This window comes from Octopus sinensis, linkage group LG2 (assembly GCF_006345805.1).
Source record: "Octopus sinensis linkage group LG2, ASM634580v1, whole genome shotgun sequence".
Taxonomy (NCBI): domain Eukaryota; kingdom Metazoa; phylum Mollusca; class Cephalopoda; order Octopoda; family Octopodidae; genus Octopus; species Octopus sinensis.
The window spans coordinates 187,011,248-187,025,772 of record NC_042998.1 but is presented as its reverse complement, the minus strand read 5'-3'; the positions used below and the strand labels follow the sequence as shown (position 1 = coordinate 187,025,772).

The 14,525-nt window shown below is 39.0% G+C and overlaps 1 protein-coding gene across 2 annotated transcripts in view; it reads left to right on the top strand.

The window, feature by feature from the left end:
- The window catches only part of LOC115232359 (serine-rich adhesin for platelets), a 138,370-nt gene that overhangs the window by 821 nt on the left and 123,024 nt on the right, over window positions 1-14,525 (top strand). The gene's annotated exons all lie outside the window — the stretch shown is intronic.

The following is a 14,525-nucleotide window of genomic DNA, read 5'->3' as shown; positions in this document are numbered from 1 at the left end:
CTAAAATATATCAAATATTTTAGAAAGTTATTGTTATTTACACTAGTCTAAGTTAATATCCAGTCAACTAATAATTCAAACAATAAAAGCAGAACCCCTTTATGTTTAGATATGGGATCACTTTCCAAGTTACTAAAATTTATTTTGGTATCATATATATATATATATATATATATATATAATATATATATATATATATATAATATAATATAATATAATATAATATAATATAATATATATATATATATATTGAAAAAACAGGTCGTCAGAATTTTGGAAAAAATTCTTTTTATTTCTTCATAATGAAGAAATAAAAAGATTTTTTCCAAAATTCTTACAACCTTTTTTCTCAATATTCAATTTCTAGAGAGAGAGAGAGAGAGAGAGAGAAAGAAAGAGAAAGAAACTCCCGCTATTTTTTCATTTTGCTAGTTTAGGGAAGAGCATCCGGAAAGTGCCTAACGAGACTGATTTACTTGTAACGATTTTTATATCCTTTCACCAGTCTAGGTGTGCCCTGAAAAGGATCACGGACACTTTCTTTCTCTGACAAATTCACCACGATAAAAAAAAAAAAAAAAAAAAAAGAAGAAGAATAAAAAACGCACAGTCCGAGTCAAACTTTCAAGTTGTTAATCGAACATAGTGCTGTAGTATAAAGATAGGCGAAAACCTGAAATTGTTTACTAGTTATTCATCGAAATTTCTCTTCTTTTCAATAATTGAGTCGTAAATTCCACCGAAAATTCAATAAGTTTTACTAATCGTTAGTTTCTTAGAATGGATGTTTACAAAGTTACCATTTAAGAAAATAAAGTGTATCTTGGTGCTGACTATTTCATTTGTAGATGCTGTTTTAGCCCTAGGCCAAGCTTTCGATGATTACATTATCCTTTTCTAATTTCCAAGAGAGTTGGGTGTGATTTGAGAAGGTTGTTATTTCTAGCAGATCAAGCGAATGCGTCATAGCTCCGTCACTGACTCGCGCTGACCGCAATTATTGTTATGAATCGGGGAAACTTCAATGAATGAATATTTTAATGAGTTTCGTTTTGTTTTTCATTGTTTATGACTGAATAAAAAGTGTTGTTTTTTTTTATTTTCACATGTATGTAATGTCGATTATATAAAACTTGTTATTGAGTACAAGCCATGCTTTGCCAATTAATCGGCGCTTTAAAATAATTGTTTAATTGCTGCGATTATTATTTATAGTATTTAAAAATGAAACGTGACACTTTTTTTACCTAATCAAATTTGTGACTCTATTTCCATTCTCTACTGTTACTGCCGGCAAAGCCAGAGGATGCCGTGTGAACTATTCATAAACCAATCAGTTGTGTAATCGATCTGTAAATATTTTGGCCAATCACCTTCAGGCAGATGCTGAACTATGATTAAACCCTGTTATCAAGTTAAGCAAACCAAGATGGAATTCATCGGTATTACAACTCCACTGAAACAGATAGTTATAACACGCAGATATGTTTTAGGTTATATACTCTCTTTTACTTGTTTCAGTCATTCGACTGCGGCCATGCTGGAGCACCGCCTTTTTAATCGATCAACTCGACCTCGGGACTTATTCTTTGTAAGCCCAGTACTTATTCTATCGGTCTCTTTTGCCGAACCGCTAAGCATCGGTTGTCAAGCGATGTTGGGGGACAAACACAGACATACAAACATACATGCACATATATATATATATATATACATATATACGACGGGATTCTTTCAGTTTCCGTCTACCAAATCCACTCACAAGGCTTTGGTCGGCCCGAGGCTATAGTAGAAGACACTTGCCCAAGGTTCCACGCAGTGGGACTGAACCCGGAACCATGTGGCTGGTAAACAAGCTACTTACCACACAGCCACTCCTGCGCCTATATATATATTTTATTCCTTGATATGCTTCAGCCCTAAGGCTGTGGCCATACTGAGGCACTATATATTCACTGTTATACATTTTTACTAGTTTCAGCTTGAGAGCCCGTAGCCATGTCAGGGCACTGCCAATTGGTGTTGCTATATCTTCATTAATCCTTCTTTAATAGTTGGCATTTGGTGAATGAGGAAGTTTGATGTTACTGGACTCATTTACATTTACTACCATGGAGTTGGCTCATCCAGGACTCTTGTCAGTAAGAGATCCAGTTTTGTTTTGAAGATATCCACACCCACTTCATGTAGATTTCGTAAATCTTTTGGGAGGATATTGAAGAGCTGAGGACCCTTGAATCTGAAGCGGGTCCTGTATTTTGATGGCAAAGGTGGTATATTTGGTAGTCTGCAATGGTGCCCTGTTCTCATCATCATCATCATCATTTAGCGTCCGTTTTCCATGCTAGCATGGGTTGGACGGTTCAACTGGGGTCTGTGAAGCCAGAAGGCTGCATCAGGCCCAGTCTGATCTGGCAGTGTTTCTACAGCTGGATGCCCTTCCTAACGCCAACCACTCCGTGAGTGTAGTGGGTGCTTTTTACGTGCCACCCGCACAGGTGCCAGACAGTGCTGGCAAACGGCCACGAATGGATGGTGCTTTTACGTGCCACCAGCACGGGGGCCAGGCGAGGCTGGCAACGGACACGAACGGATGGTGCTTTTATGTGTCACCGGCACAGAGGCCAGTCGGGGCGGCACTGGCAACAGCCACGAACGGATGGTGCTTTTTACGCACAGGGGCCAGGCGAGGCTGGCAACGGCCACGAACGGATGGTGCTTTTATGTGCCACCGGCACGGGGGCCAGGCGAGGCTGGCAACGGACACGAACGGATGGTACTTTTACGTGCCACCGGCACGGAGGCCAGTCGGGGCAGCGCTGGCAACGGCTACAGTTCTGGTTTTAATATAACTTTCAGTACCAAACTTTGAGTCAAGTCATCCTGAATCTTCTAGGTTTATATTCCAATTTATCTTTCCTGCCATCATTTCAAGGAGTAAAGTTTTAATCTTTTGAGTCTTTTCCAGTAGCTAATGTGCTCCATTGAGACTTACCTTTCTTTGTGTAGCTTCATTGGATTGCTTCAAGTTCCACTTTTATGAAGATGACCATGGTTGGTAATAATTGTCAAAACAGCTTAGGGCAAATATTTTTAGAGGACCATCATAGTATCCTGCTCTTTTATTCTGAAAGTTCTTGGAATCCATCTAGCCAGCTGCCTGCATTTCATTGTCATCTTAGTAATATGCACATAGAAGGATGCATCATTACTCATGTCACTGCCCAGGTCATGTACTGATTGTGACTGAGACTGCAAAGCCTCATGGTTCAGTGTATTTTATCTGCATTGCATTTGGCTTTGCCTGCTGATAACATAGGACTTGGAATTTTTTAGCGTTAACAGCATGCTGCTGTTCTCAGTCCACTTGTGTATTGCATCTAACTCTTATTACAGATGCAAAGATATCTTCAGGGTTTTGTACTCTTTACTCTTTTACTTGTTTCAGTCATTTGACTGCGGCCATGCTGGAGCACCGCCTTTAGTCGAGCAAATCGATCCCGGGACTTATTCTTTGTAAGCCCAGTACTTTTTCTATCGGTCTCTTTTGCTAAGTGACGGGGATGTAAACACACCAGCAATGCTAGGGGGACAAACAGAGACACACAAACATATACACACACACTTATATATACACACACACTTATATATATATACATATATACGACAGGCTTCTTTCAGTTTCCGTCTACCAAATCCACTCACAAGGCATTGGTCGGCCCGAGGCTATAGTAGAAGACCCTTGCCCAAGATGCCACGCAGTGGGACTGAACCCGGAACCATGTGGTTGGTTAGCAAGCTACTTACCACACAGCCACTCCTGCACCTATAAAAATTTTTTATATCATATGCACAGCTTGTGAGGGTGGCTCTCTGTTTGCTTGAGGATAAATCTTAGAAGGCCACTATGAACAGTAATGACCTCAAAACAATGCCCTGTGGTACACCATTCGCTATTTATGTTTCTTTGGAAGTGGCCCTGTTAGCTATTACTACTTCTATCTTTCAGAAAGTCATGTAGGATAGAAAGAAGGAGGATTTAACGTTTCGAGCGGAGCTCTTCGTCAGAAATATAGAAAAAGGAAAAGTCCAAGGAAGGGAAGATGGAGAAAGAAAATCGCAAACGATACACATGCGGTCACGTGTGTATCACTGTTCTAAACATCATGTGATGGTTGTAAATGAGCATTAATCTTCACACAAGCAAGGTTGTTTCTTTCCAGTCTTTCATGAAAATCATGTCTATCTATGGAAAAATATTACCTTGCTTGGAAACCTCACCCTTTCTACACTGCCAGACATCACCTCCTTTGGGCCACTTCTATTGTCAACCACCACTCTCCCTTCACACTTCACCCTAATAACCGTTGCTGTTATCCATATTCTTGCCTCTTTTACTAGCTCTTTCTGGCATTCCTGCTGTCATTGTTCTCTCTTCTGTTCCTTTCCTTGGTCTTGTACTTCCACCCTTCTGGAGGAAAGAATATGTCTTAGGATACTCAGTCATGAGGAGTGTTTGAAGGATCTTGGGAATAAGTTCTCCCCAGCCGCAAGCATATCCCTGTTGGGAGAACGTCTTGTTTGCCGTAGATTTTCCACAGACGCAGGGACAGGACGGGTTGAAGCCGCCAGTTGCCGGATCAGATGCTTCTGTTCACCAGAGCCCTATTAGCCGGGTGCGGCCCTGATACCGCTGGGTGTCAGAACAATCCACCTTGGGTGGCCCTACCAGAAACCGAAGTCTCCTGCGGCATAGCTCTGAGACTCCCATTTCACCCCCTTACCACGATGAGGAGGGGTTGGATCAAGGCTGATCTAGAACCCAACCTAGGCCCCCATGTCTATGGCATTTGCCGCTGGAATAAGGAGTGGTTGGAGATTACGCGGTCGTTAGCCTCAAATCACCAGGCCTGGTCGGCGTTTGTGAGAGTTACAGCACTGAGGATGAATGAAGCCAGCTCAACCCACCCCGGGCGAATGCTGTCTCAAGACAAGAAGAAAGAGGATACTCAGTATTCTTAACATTTACAATGTTGGTACCACATGAAGGGCTTTATTCCACCTTGGACATCTTCTAGCGTGATTGGTGAACAAGCAGATGAACAGTAGGGTTGAGCAACTCTTAGTCATGTCTCAAAGCGAGCTTGACCACTTTCTAGTGCTGGTGTCACAAAATGGAAGCACTCCGTCGGTTACGACAACGAGGGTTCCGGTTGATCCGATCAATGGAACAGCCTGCTCGTGAAATTAACGTGTAAGTGGCTGAGCACTCCACAGACACGTGTACTCTTAACGTAGTTCTCGGGGATATTCAGCGTGACACAGAGAGTGACAAGGCTGGCCCTTTGAAATACAGGTACAACAGAAACAAGAAGTAAGAGTGAGAAAAAGTTGTGGTGAAAGAGTACAGCAGGGATCACCACCATCCCTGCCGGAGCCTCGTGGAGCTTTAGGTGTTTTCGCTCAATAAACACTCACAACGCCTGGTCTGGGAATCGAAACCGCAATCCTACGACCGCGAGTCCGCTGCTCTAACCACTGGGCCATTGCGCCTCCACTTGTCACAAAATAATGCATCCAGTACACACTAATGTGGAGAGCAAGTGAGTGGAAATCATAGGTTTATGAGGATCCTTTAGCCTTGTTTTGTCATGGATAAGTCAGTCTTTCCTGTGCTGGTGTCACAAGAAAGTGCACTAAGTATACTCTGTAAAGTGGCTGGGCCACTTCTCTGGTCAGTCACTACCTTTATCCACTTTTGCCATTGCCCATCATTTTCTATTCTCTCTTCACCCCAATAACTGTCTCCACCATCCTACTCTAACTTCTTTCGCTAATTCATTCTAACCTTCCTTCTGTCATTGTTCTCTTTCATGTTCCCTTCCTTGGTCTTGTACTGCCACTCCTTTGGGCATTCAGCCATAGAAAGTAAGACCAAATGACAACACTAGTCCATGAGGGCAGCAGCTCTTGGTAAGGACTGACTTAAGACTGATGACCTGCCCAGCCCATGCCAGTATGGAAAACAGATGTATAAAGATGATGATGATGATGATGATGACAAGCATATGTGTATATAATGAATATGACTAATGTTTGTTAATGAGCCAGAAAGTAAAGATGACGCTTTAGCCCATCTGATGGTCTATATTGCTTTTATCACAGCTGTCACATGTCTGTTTTCAGTTAAGTACAAATCAGAATAATGATATTTGGTATTATGTACAGACTTGTATATTTTCAGACCAGCAATAGAAAGATAACATGTATGACATGATATGTTTTCTTTCATGTGTTGTTGAGTGGCTAACAACTGTAGCCTTTGTAAAATTTGGTTAGTTTCATCATCGTTTAATGTCCGTTTTCCATGCTAGCATGGGTTGGATGGTTCGATCGGGGTCTGGTAAGCCATGGAGGCTGCACCAGGCTCTAGTCTGATTTGGCAGTGTTTCTACAGCTGGATGCCCTTCCTAACGCCAACCACTCCGAGAGTGTAGTGGGTGTTTTTTACGTACCACTGGCACAGGAGCCAGAGCAGTTTAACTTGATGAAACTTGGCTAGTTTCAAAAGTCAAACATTTGAAAGAATTATTGATAACAGTGAGTTTTCCTCTCATTTTTTTTTTTTTTTGTGTAATATAATTCTTTTTAAAATGCAAGGGCTCATTCAGTATATTTTTTTCTCAGCTTTATCCATAAATATTGCCTTTCTTTAGACTGAGGTAGTTCTCGTATCTTAACTTTGGTTTTGTAAGGTCTTATGGTTTTGTTGGTTTTTACTGCTCCACATGTCCACAACTCCACCAACATTACCTTCATGTTCATCCTCTCTTTCTGCTTCATCATTATCACCATCACCACTGCCACCACATCCCCTACACACTCAACCTTTCCATTCAACGACCAACACCACCTACATTATTGTCTGTAAAATTACTAAGCTTTGAAGTCTGTATGACGGGGTGCTGAAAAGTTCCTGGCTTTGGGTAAAAGAAAATGCAGGGGCATCAGTTAATTATGATTTTATTCAGCATATTCCCCCCTCAAATTCACACACTTATTGCAGGGGTCCTTCAGTTTTCCTAAGATTTGTAAAAGATCTCAGAAGGTTGGGCCTGCAACCAGCCCTTTTGCAATACCCTTAAAGCCAGGAACTTTTCACCACTCCCTCGTATAACTGGATTTTATAAAAACACTACATCGTAGTAATAAAATGTATGGACTTATCTACTCTTTTATCCTAGAAGTCCTTTTGCCTACAACAATTTGCAACATTTCTGGTCCCTAGAATCTTTGATGTAGTTTTCTCAATGTGGAGGCATTAAATCTTTTAATTTTTTTCAGATGTTTGGATTGGTAAAATATCATCATCATCATCATCGTTTAACGTCCGCTTTCCATGCTAGCATGGGTTGGACGATTCTGACTGAGGGCTGGTGAACCAGATGGCTGCACCAGGCTTCAATCTTGATCTGGAAGAGTTTCTACAGCTGGATGCCCTTCCTAACGCCAACCACTCCGAGAGTAGTGGGTGCTTTTTACGTGTCACCAGCATGGGGGCCAGTCAGGCGGCACTGGCAACGACCTCGCTCGAATCTTTTTACACGTGCCAGTGAAGCGACGTTGGTAACGATCAGTGTACCTATATTTCAAATGTAGGCTGTATAATGTTCCATGTTCGACTTTGGTAACACTCATTCTGTGAAAATGTGGGCATTTTTGTTGGCTATGTAAGTGTTCTTAAATGCATCACTAATTTATCAGTCAAATGGTTGGAGTTAAGTGATTGGATGATGAGTCAAAATTTCAATTCACCAACTGACCAGACAATCTACTTGGGGTTTATAGAGTAGCAAAAAGAAAGTTCTTTTCGTAGTGGTGTGGCTGTAGACTGGTCTTGTACTTATGTGAGCATGAGAGACAAAGAGAGAGAGGAAGAAGAAAAATGAGTGGAATGCAAGTGTCATCTGCCATTTTGTAATTTCATTCTGTTTGTACTGCAGCTCATGTTTGACAACAGCAAATGTGATGCTTGGCGACATTTGTTCCTTCCTCCTGTCTCCTTATTACTGCTCCCTTTTGCTAGAACTTATTTTGCAGTTGACTGATAGCACTATCAACTCTGACTGGTTAGTGTCCTATTGACATTGTCAGATGCATTGTGAAACTTAAGTGTTCAGCTTTTTGCTGATGTCACTCAATCACTTTTGGTTTCTGTTCAAACAAAAGCTGTGGCTACCTTCTTGATGACATCAAACAATTTAGAGAGCTGTTTATTGAAAATTTTTTTTTATTGGAAATTACAAATCCGGGTTTCAAATTCCTGGCAGAGAATGGTACAAATGTTTGTTGTTTATAGTAAAGTTAGGATTCCTTGTTAATTCTAACATTTTTAGCTTTACTACTACTAATTATTATTATCATCATCACCATCGTAATTATTATACAATGATATATTCTCATATCAGCCCCTTTACCGATTGGTTTCATACCAGGAATTGAGGTAACTCTGGCAATCATCAGAAAAAACTCTGACTCATAGATTTTTAAACAGCTGTCTCTCTTTATATATATATATTCTTTTACTTGTTTTAGTCATTTGACTGTGGCCATATTAGAGTACTGACTTTAGTCGAACAAATTGATCCCAGGACTTATTCTTTGTAAGCCTAGTACTTATTCTATCAGTCTAACCGCTAAGTTATGAGGAATCAAACACAACATCGGTTGTCCAATGAAAGTGGGGGGACAAACACATACAAATATATGCGACGGGCTTCATTCAGTTGCCATCTACCAAATCCACTCACTGGCCCAAGGCTATAGTAGAAGACTCTTGCCCAAGGTGCCGTGCAGTGGGACTGAACCAGGAACTATGTGGTTGGGAAACAAGCTTCTTACCACACAGCCATGCCTGCACCTTATATATATAAATAAATATATATTTAAAATAATAAAGGTGAAAAATTGAATATTAATTTGATTAATATCAATTTAAAACCAGTGGTCTAGCATATTTAAAAATCTGAAGTTTCAGAAAAAAACATAATTTTTATAAATATATATATAAGGTGAAGAATAAATACAAGAGAAAAACAATGACGCAAGGACGTGGTACATGCAAAGTATTAGCAGACACTCAGGGAAGGAAAGATTGTTTTTACTTTTCGGGCAAAGCTCTTTGTCAGAAAAAGGAGACAGAGGAAAGGAAGACAGAGGGAAAATATTGCTTACAATCCACATGTGGTTACAGTGGCCGTGTGGTAAGAGGTTTTTCCACATGGTTCTTGATCCAGTAGCCCAGCATGGCACTTTGGGGGTAAGTCTTCCACTAAAGCTCTTGAGTCAACCAAAGTCTCGTGAGTGGATTTGGTTGACAGAAAGTGAAAGAAGCTCATCGTCTACATATATATATATATATATATATATATATATATTATATATATATATATATGATTGTGTCCTCAGGTTTGTATTTGTTTTCCGTTTAACCGATGTTGGTTTGTTTACGTCCCCGAAACTTGGCTCGACATGAGAAGAAAAAAAACAATAGACTAAATAGCGGGCTCTAAAAAACGGAAGGGCTGAGGTCGATTTGTTCGACTAAAACACTTCGTGACCAAGCTCCGGCGTGACTGAAACACAGAAAGATATACGTTCACACATGCAAGCAACACCGGCTGCTAGTGTGTGTGTATATAAAAGAAAAAAAAAAGAGATGACAGAGGAATAAATGATAATCTATATATATGTATGTGTGTGTGTAATGAAGAATTTAACTGAAATCAAACTGAGCCACGCATGCAGCCTTGGCTACGTTTTGGTCTTATGAGAGAATGTAGCTACCGGAAGTAGTTTTAAGAAGGATGAAATTAAAGTGTTTATATTTTATTGTAAACAGCGGAGTTTCATTGGAATATTTAACAGAAAATAAGTTTTGTTATTATATAAAATAAATTTTGATATTATGGTAAATAAAAAAAATACTATTTAGTTGTTTAGATTTTGTTTTTTAGACATATCCCGCAGCAAACTTTCTGTTGTTAAACGTACATTACTTGTTTACTTTAGAAGTCACTTCCAGTTATGAAAAATGGGTGAAAGCTGAATTGTGTTCGTAGAGCAACGTATATATACCATTTAGTTTGTGGCTGATGGTGTACATCCAGTAGATTATACATTCACTCTAGTCGCACCTTGTTGAGTCTCCGTCTTTCTCATTTTCTGAGAGCGGTTTCACTTTTCGACAATTATAATTTTTTCCACTTAATTAAGGTATTAATAAAAGAACATTGGCATGAACAGGGATTTAACGTACGGCTAGGTGTCAGGTTAAACCAGGTGCTGCCTCGAGACGAGTCGTACTACGTACAATAAACACGGGGGTCTGCCACACCTGAAACTTTGCTTTGTGCACATGCGTTTTACACTAGCAGTTGTGCACTCGTGCTTTATACACAGCAGTGAACACACACGCACACCCCCTCCCTATAATTTTCGTTAAATATGTTCCTCAGAGATACCAAATGCATCAGAAAGAAATATAAGCTAGATTATATTTTCTATCCTGCAAGATAACGATATAACAATCTTAGAATTATCAGAAGACAGCTAAGCTAGCTACAAGACAAATTAATAGGTGAAAGTAACAAAAAAATTTCAAATGCCTGATTTAAAAAAAAAATTGATGTGTTTTACATAATATTAAATATTTTTATTGTTTCAACATTGAGTATATGTAAGAATTTATCAGAACTGAGACGAATAGATTAATTAATAAAGATTGCTTTTAATTTTCGTTCTCCACTGCCTTATAGGAAATTATTGATTTTTATCGCCTACTTGAAGTGTCAGTTGACAATCTCCAGTAAGCTACTGTAGATAAACCAAGTTAGGTATCACCTCTCTTCTAGGCAAGTGCAAACGCTGTGGTAATGGTGGTAGGTTGTCGGTGTCGACGGTAGCCTGTTTAATACTAGTGGATCGTAGTTGATAAATATCCAATTTATAAAACCGTTTTATTTCCGCCATTTTGGTCATCGGGGAGAGAGGAAAAAAAAAACATTTTTTAAAGGATGAGATACCTACCTAATAAGATGACTACACACACGCACGCACGCACACACACACACACACACACTCATGTATATTTATGAAAGAAAGTAATCCATGAGAGTTTATATGAATAAAACTTGATACAAAAAGTGCTATGTAGACTTTTTTTGACGAGAATATATGTATGTGCGTAATCAATCAGCATTGTTATAATATATTATCTCACATGCATTCTTTGTGAACTAAGTTACATATACACTTGTAAAGTAAGCATGTGATATTGTAACGAAACAAGGGGATGGGAAGTGAGATGTTATGTATGAAAGTGGCTTCCGTAAGACGTCGTGCTTCTCACCAGCACAATTTCCATCGTTGTCAGCAGTTTGGCGCCTTATTACGTCATCAAAGCTGTTACGATTTGGGCCATGTTAGGTATTTGGGTATAACACGTTTGTCTAGCGGTCAAATAAAGATTTCAGGCAAATGAATCTTCCTCTCTTTTATTTCACACACTCATACTGTGGTATATATATATATAAATATATATTTGTTTTGTAATCCGAACAGGAAAATAAAACACGAAACAATTAAGATAAATGTGCTTTTTTTTTTATTAATAATCGCCAGAAGTTACTGAGTGACGCAAGTGCCGAGTTTCGTGCATTAGAACATATCGAACTGGTTTCAAATCAAAGTGGAGTTTACATTTATCACCAGTATAAACATGTAAACCCCTTTGATTTGAATTTGTATAACAACGATATATGTTTAAACTTTCAGAAAGTCTTGCATATTTTAACTCATCCACGTACAAATTGTAAAGTTCATGTTAGCCCATTTCTTTCTTTGCTTGAAAGCCTTAGCTTCTCCAGATTGTAGTTTAGGCATTTATTAATATGACTAAGTGTACCACAGGTTTCAGAGCGGCTGTCCTTAGATAATCTCCATCTCACTGATTTTAGAAGAGATGTTCACATCTGGGGAGCAACTAACCTCTATAATTGTACTTGATTTTTCTTTTCTGTTCCAAATAACTGTGTTGTAATTAGAAGTTTTGATGGGAATATTGAACCATTATTCTTTGTTCTGATATGTATATATACCATTGCAGAGGTGTTGTTTATATTTATCCCAGGGCAATTTTTTCTATGGACGGCATTGTATCATTGTGAATTGTTTTGACAACAATATAATGTCTCAGCAAGCTGGCAGAATCGTTAGCACACTGGGCGAAATGCTTAGCAGTATTTCTTCTGTCGTTATGTTCTGAGTTCAAATCCCGCCGAGGTCGACTTTGCCTTTCATCCTTTCGGGGTCGATAAATTAAGTACCAGTTACGCATGGTGTCGATGTAATCAACTTAATCCCTTTGTCTGTCCTTGTTTGTCCCCTCTATGTTTAGCCCCTTGTGGGCAATAAAGAAATAAGAATCGTTCCTGTGCCAGGCAAAATACTTGGCGACATTCATCCATCTTTATGTTCTGAGTTCAAATCCCGCCGAGGTCGACTTTGCCTTTCATCCTTTCGGGGTCGATAAATTAAGTACCAGTTACGCATGGTGTCGATGTAATCAACTTAATCCCTTTGTCTGTCCTTGTTTGTCCCCTCTATGTTTAGCCCCTTGTGGGCAATAAAGAAATAAGAATCGTTCCTGTGCCAGGCAAAATACTTGGCGACATTTCATCCATCTTTACGTTCTGAGTGAAAATGCCGTCAAGGTTGACTTTGCTTTTCATCCTTTCGGGGTCGATAAAAATAAGTACCAGTTGAGCACTGGGATCAATGTAATTGACTTATCCCCTACCCCAAAACTGCTGGCCTTGTGCCAAAAACTGAAACCAAAATAATGTTTCAATGGGAAGTAGTACCTTGATCACATTTTTGGCCAGCTGCTGGTTATTCGTCATATTCTCCACAGAAGTGTGACATAATCAACTCTTGTCACGGCATCTTGGGATTTTGAGAGCTTTGTTAGCCCATTTGTTTGTGAGATATTTTGTCATTCATTATCTCCTGCTCTTTGATTGCAAAAGTATAGCTTTTAAAATGCTACCTTATCACAAGTCATTGTTATTTTTTTGCAGTTCATTGGAAACATATCCACGCATAACCTTTTTTTGTGGCATTTCTCTTTCATGTGTATGGATGATGACCACTTTGTTTTTAAATCCAGCCCTCATTTTCAGTATCACCCATTCTCTCTATATTTTCTGCCTATCACCCCTTTTTCTGCTTCCTTGAGGTACATCTTTGGACAGCCATTACCTTATCTTTGCTATATTTGCTATTGTTCTCATCACCCCAGCATATCTGATGTTGATGACCTACCCTTCCCCTTTGTCTTCCACTTACACTGTAGCTAACCTTATGTACCTCTGACATCCATCTCTGTCACTGTACACCTCTCTCTCTTTCTTTCTTTCTCTCCACATATATCTTTTGCACCCCTACTTTCCCACCCCCATATCACACATTTCTGATCTAGATGCTCTCCTTCCTTCCCACACTAGATATATAGATAGATAGATACCTATCTATCTATCCATCTATTTATCTATCAGCCTATCTACCTACCTATATTTCTATCTATCCATCTCCTTTGTCAATGGACCCTCATTAAAAAAAACAAAAAAAAACAATGTTCTCTTCTAAACAAAACTACAAAAAAACATGTTTTATATAAATGAACAAGCTGTTTGTACATTCACAAACTTTTATTTGAGAAACGAACGAAAGTGCTAATAATAATAATGAAGAAATAAAAAAAAATTTTCCAAAATTCTGACAACTTTTTTCTCACACCCGTTTAATACAATAAATAAGTTAATTGCATTGCAATTAAAAACATTTATGTATTAAGAATCTGGATACTTTACCAACAGTATATTGGATAAATACTATCCCTTAGTGGGTTACACCCATAACCCCTAACTTAACTTGTGTTATATATATATATCTTTAGTCCAGCCCATGCCAGTCTGGAAGGCAGACATTAAACAGTGATGATATATATATATGTGTGTGTGTGTGTGTATATATATATATATATATACACACACACAAATGTATATAAAAAAAAACATGCATAAAAATATCTATAATCCGATAACCCTAACCAGTCTCAATAGTTATCAATTAGTCTTCCCTACTTTTCCTCCAATCTGCATTTATCATCCCTCAATACTTCTTCATTATATTTACTCCCTCATCAGTTCCCCATCTCTAACTATCCCTGACTCTCCCCACACTCTATTGCAACCTCTACCAACCCACACTTCCTCTCCTGTCCCCACTCTCTTTTATTCACCTTGTACCTTGATGGTCCACCCTGACACCTTATCACCACTATTTTATCTCTCAAGAACCTCCCTAGTTACTTCCACCTTCTTTTCTATAATGCATGTAGCTATGTGGATCCTCAACAGCAAGAAACCTGCTCTGTTCTGACTTCTACTTTCACATTTTAACCT